This window comes from Galeopterus variegatus, unplaced genomic scaffold (assembly GCF_000696425.1).
Source record: "Galeopterus variegatus unplaced genomic scaffold, G_variegatus-3.0.2 Scaffold1602, whole genome shotgun sequence".
NCBI lineage: Eukaryota > Metazoa > Chordata > Mammalia > Dermoptera > Cynocephalidae > Galeopterus > Galeopterus variegatus.
The window spans coordinates 33420-39592 of record NW_007727713.1 but is presented as its reverse complement, the minus strand read 5'-3'; positions in this window follow the sequence as shown (position 1 = coordinate 39592).

Here is a 6173-nt window from a genome sequence, read left to right as displayed (position 1 = left end):
CAATATTGGACTTTGATAATAAGAATTAAGTAGAGTCTAAAACCAGCCAAATGAAACCAACTCTGATTTTCTCAGTGTTTGTCTAACAGTGATTAATAAAATTGCAGATCCCATTTACATTTGCGATGGTTGATGGTTCATCAATTCTTAAGGCCACGTGTACGTGGTTTTCCTTTTAAACTTCCAAGGCGATGAAACCACACATGTCAGCAACACCAGGGACCACCAAACCAAAAGACCATTGTTTCTTCTCAGACTCACACTTTCTGTCCTTTGCTTGAAACTCTGATGATTCCATGAGGCCCTCCGACCTTCCGCATTCACCTCTGAATAATCTTCTACCCCAAAAGCATGTAAAGCTCAAGCACACCTCTGCTAGAATTGAAGCAAAGTCTTGTTTGACCCAGGTCATGGGCACATTCTAGTCTATTCTTCAAGAATAACTAAATTTAGGGGCTAGTTGGTTAGCTCAGTTGTTTAGAGCACAGCCTTATACCACTAACATCATGAATTCAGATCTCCATACCAGCCAGCCACTACCAAAATAATAATAATAATAATAATAATAATAATAATAATAATAACTAAATTTAAATTGCTTTAGCTAAAACATCTCCGATCCACATTGTTTAGCTACTTGTCCCAATTCATACCCCTCTTTAAAACATTAGGCTTCCTTACAGCTGAAAACTGTCCTGTTTTTCACTCTCTACATCTCTGGAGACACATGGGACACCATGCCCTTAGGCAAGTGGCAACCCATTTTATAACGTCAAACTTAGAGTGGCCCTGGGTGGGTTAGATATTAGGCTCAAGAAATGCTGGTTGCTGTGTATCACTTCGTGCCAGTGTTTTCCAAAATAACCCCTTCAACTTATGGAATAGAATATGCAGGGGACAAAAATAAAGCAACTCATTCCCCAATAGTATATACACTTTGCTATAAAGATAATTAGTTTGAGCTTTCAACGATAAAAAAGAAACACCAAGGTTTGTGAGCAAGAAAGGGCTTAGTTATTCATTCAAAAATCAAAGTGGAATAGATATGGTGTGCACATTCTAGGAAGTTATTATGTGACTATTCTAAATTTAATGGAGCTTTATACAATGTCTATATTCCAGTAATGAAGGATATTCTGCCCACATTTTTCACCTTCTTCAGCTTTAAACTGTCTTCTTGTTTTTATTTCTGCACCTCACTTAGGATGCCTGTCCTCTCCCCCATGCTTTCTTCAAATATCTCAAATCTCCCTTCTAGAAAGCCTGTCCCAGCTACAATTATATGCTGTAGGGGATTGAATTATGTTCCTCCAAAACTATTGAAGCTTGAATTGCCTCCCAAGTTTTATGTATTAGAAACTTAGCCCCCACTGTAACTGTTAAGAGAATGGGAAATCTTATTCTGGTAATTGAAAGGTGGAGCCTTGAAGAGGTGATTGGATTGTAGGACCATGCAGTAGAGAATGGATTAAAAATGGTGATCAGGGGTGTAGTTCTGAGGGCTTTAAAAGAAGAGGAGAGTCTGTTTCTCTTGCTCTTGTGGAATATACTAAAAAGCAAGTGTACTTCACAGGGTCTGGTTTGCCAAAGTCTTGCAGTTTCAAATATTGCCTTGCAAGGACAAGAAATTTTCTTCAGGCTATAAGTCTCTGTTGCAAGATAAGGATTGTGGCACAGCAGGTTGCTGGCTCAAAGACAAGTCTGATTGTTATGTAAAAATACTGAGAAATTGCTGTTAAGAAGGAATGTTTGCTAAGATCAAACTGTTGCTGATAGGACCACTTAATTGCCTTACTGGAATGTCATCTGGCTTGTTTCACTGAAAGTCACCAGCCTATATTGTTAAACTATAACCCCACCTTTGTTCTCTTCCTGTAACTTCCTGGTCTGAAAAATAAGTGCAGGAAGAGAACCCCAATTTGGTGTTAATTTCCTGAGGAAGGGTTGGCTCTCACTTGAGCATCCCAAAGGGAGATTAACCACTTCGGGGCCTCTCACTGCTTGGAAGAGATGGGCTTTGAGTAATCCTTTGCATTTCCATCACCCAGGGGAAGTGGGGTGACAAATGCGTGGGGGGCGAAGCATCGCAAAGCAACAGCTCTGTCTTCTCTCTCTGCTTCCACCATCTTGCGATGTGAGACCACTGGGTCACTGTCATCACCACCAGATGGACTTTGGATTTCCCAGCCTCAGAAAATATAAGTAACAAATTTTGTTTTCTTTATAAATAACCCAGTTTCTGATATTTTGTTACAAGCAACAAAAATGGACTGATACATATGCCCAGACTGACCTTGCCTTCTTTATTCAGCAAACATATATTGATGATTGCATGTGGCAAGTTGTTGTTTAGGTAATGAGTGAATGAGAGCTATGATTTCTTTGACTTCCTTTTACACATACACACACATTGAGAAACATGTTTAGAAACATACTTGAAAACATGTTTATCATATACACATTTGCTAATGGCTTCATGTGTCTTAGTTTTGTTTTGTTTTGTTTTTTGGTCTCCTCTGCAATGTCTTACATAGGAATGGGTAGAGTTAGTGCTCAACAAATACTTACTGGTGCTTAATGGTATGTTTTCTTGGCATATATACTTGTACATGTCCCATCTCTCCAGTAAACAGACAGCACACACAGATTTCAACAATGTATGTAAAACCTAGTGGGTTCACCCATGTGATGGTAATAGAATGATTTGACTCATAAACCATATTTATTAACTGACTAACTTAATTCAAACTTAGGCATGTAATCCTGAAACTGCTAGAAAATATTAGAGAGCATATTTGAGTGACTCACAGTAGGATATACATTTGTAGATGCTTTGGACAGAGCCTGAACTGTAGAAAAGACTTTGAAACTTGGTGCCTTTCGTAACGGCCTTTTTCATTAACATTGCCCAGCACAAACGATACCCAGCTAAAGCAAGATAATTTAGCACTGGTACTCCTCTTTCCAGAAAGGGTAGGGGACAGCCTGAACCCAAGCTCTGGCTGTGATGAAATGGGATCAGACCATGAACATCCAAAATTCCACTCTCATTTGTCCACACATAAACTTCCTAGAGAAGTCCCATGTTTCTGGCTATTTCTGACGAGTTCCTCTGTAGACAGTAGAGCAGGGGAGATGTGCATTAGAAGTTAGAACATCTGCATTAGAAGTTAGAACATCTGGATTGACTTCATGTTTGCCACACTCACGCTGTCTGAATTTAGTTCATTTTCTCCTCTAGTGTGAGAATTTGTTTCCTCTTTATCACCTTTTGTGAAGAATAATGCAAGATCAAATGTGATAATTGATGTAAAGCTTTTTTATAACTAGTGAAGGGCTATATATGCAAATGGGAATTTGGGTTCACACATTGCCTATGAGGCAAAGACTCATAGCATGGAATTAGTGGATATAAGACGCTACTGATTTTAAATATATATTTTTTCCATTTCACCAAAGTTTGATCTTATACTCTTGCCTCAATAGTCCCAAAAGAAAAATTTCCATATTGTCAGGATGGCTAGAGGTATAGATCATGACAGGAAGCACCTGGGACTTCTGGAGATTTGAAGTGTTGGTGCATTTTTGTAGTACCCTGTGCACAGATTCAGATAGGACTTTGTGGATGTGTGACTTGTATGCAACAATAAATGACATTTATTGAATATGTACAAGTGCTGGATACTCTAAATACACTGATAGCTAATATTTATTAGGCCTCAATTTGTATCAGGTACTGTTCTAATCACTTTATGTACATTTCCTCTTTTAAATGTCACAGCAGTCCTAATAGCAACTATTACTATCCTGTTTAACACACAGGACACTGAGTCACAGAGAAGTTGAAAAAATTGTCCAAGGTCACAAGCTAGTATGTAGCAGTGTCAGAATTCCAAACCAGGCACTTGAATTTCAAAAGTTATGCTAAGTATTTTTCTGTTCACAAGATATCAACGAGGCAGAGCAGAAGCCCGGCTGAGTGTGGAGTGGATAAAAGGCTCTGAGAAACGCAGCTGCTGAGCATTTCCATCTTCTCTTCTAAACCTGAATTGTAGGTAGTTACAGCCAAGAGAAAGAAATCCTTAGAAAAGCACCAGGGTTTTCCTAAGGAAAAGACTGGTGGCACACAGCAAACAGGTAGTCAGGTCCATCTAATAACACTAAATTCAGTAGGAGAGAGCAGAAGCCCTTACCCTTGGTAAACACCACTGGTTAAGATAAAAAAGCTTAAAGAGAAGAATAAAAATATCATCTTACTACAGTCTTTACAATGACAACACACCAAGCTTTGTATACTCTATGATTCTGAATAAATGTGAAATGGAGAGCAACATTTTAAAAATATTTTTTATAGATGATTTATTATACATATATGTGGGGTATAAAGGTGACTCTCAGTAGTTGTGCACAATCTGTGATGGTCAGATCAGGATAGTTAGCTTATTCGCCATTACAATACATGATCATTCTTTGTGTCCATTAACCAATTTCTTGTTAACCCCTCTACCCATAAAAATAAACATAATAAATAGGTTAAAAGAGGGTAGAATATAGTGATGACATTAATCAACAAGTAGTTATCAAGAAGAAGCAAATAGATGTATTGGTTATAAAATATAAATATATTAAAAAACAAAAGATGGTTAAGTAACAGAATTGATGAAGCCACAAATTAAATCAGTGAATAGGAATATCAGATGTAGGAACTTATTTAGAAGGCATCAGAAAGGTATTAAATAATGGAAAATATAAAAGTAATTTAATAAAAATGAAAGAAACACAATTGTTATGAACCATTTATAGCAGTACAAGAACAAAAGAAAAAGAAATTAAGAGGTGTAAATAGATAAAGCTATATGCCATAGGAATTTCTCAGAATTTAAAAATGTAAAAAACTAATATTATAGAACTTTAAAGTGAAAAACTGTATAGATTTAAAAAAAACCTCCCACATGTGCATTATAGGGAAATTTAAGAAAATATCTTGATACTTCCAGAGAATGCAGTTATTTTAAAGAAAAAATTTCAGATTGATACAAAATTTTTCAATATCAACACTAGAAACAAGATGACAGAAGCCTAGTATTTTCAAATTACTGAAGGAAAAGAACTTCAGCTCTATGTTAAGCAACACCATCTCTTAAATTTTAGGATGCAGATGATGCCATGAATAATAAAACCCTTCTTTAAAAACAGTAAGAGAAACAAATCCTAGGGGATGCTCTCTGAAATATGAGAAATACGGGTAACCAAAGACCTTAGTAAAGTTTATTGTTGTCTAGTACATGAAGAACATGATTGAAATGTGGAGAATTCACACCTGAGTGGAAGTGATGATGAGAACAGATGGGAGTTTACTAACCCACTGGGGACATATACTCCCTCTCCCCATCCTCTGAAAACTTCATGGTTAGTGTATTACAGTCTGAAACAACTGTCTTCTCCCAATGGTGCTTTCTTCTAATCATTTAAGGGCAAAACCTGTTCAGAAGAGTTGCCTGTGGTGTGGGAGCCAAGAGCAGTACCCAACAGAGGATGGGTGCTGTGCTGGTTTGTACTGTTGCACTACCAATTGCCACAAATATAGAGGCTTAAAACAGCACTGAAATGGAAGGGAATATGCAAGGACTTGACTTATTGTGGGTCACCTAAGTTGCATACACCTCAGGTGCCTATGGTTTTCCACCTGGGGCTTATTGCCTCCCCCTTAGACTCTCAAGATGAACTCAAATTTGGGCCTGGCCATATTATAAGTGGTAACTATATGTGGAAAAATACAAGTTGGCATGACAAATGTTCACACATCTGCAGAATACTGTGAATACAAGAAAGACTACAAACCAAAGAGCACATGCTTTATGAAGTAGAATTATTGGAACAGATGGCCCAAGAATAGAAAATAAGCACAATAAATATTTTCAAAGATAGGAGGGATGGTATTAGTAATATAAAGCAGGAGCAAGAAGTCATTAAAATTTGAAAATATTAAGAATGCAGACTATAGTGACTAAAATTGTTTTAAAGATCTAGGGGCCGGCCCGGTGGCGCACTGGATAGTGCGCCGCTTGGGAAGGGCGGCAGCGCTCCCACCCGAGGGTTCGGATCCCACATACAGACCGGCTCCCGCTCACTGGCTGAGCGAGGCGCGGGAGGAACAACGAGGATTGCAAACC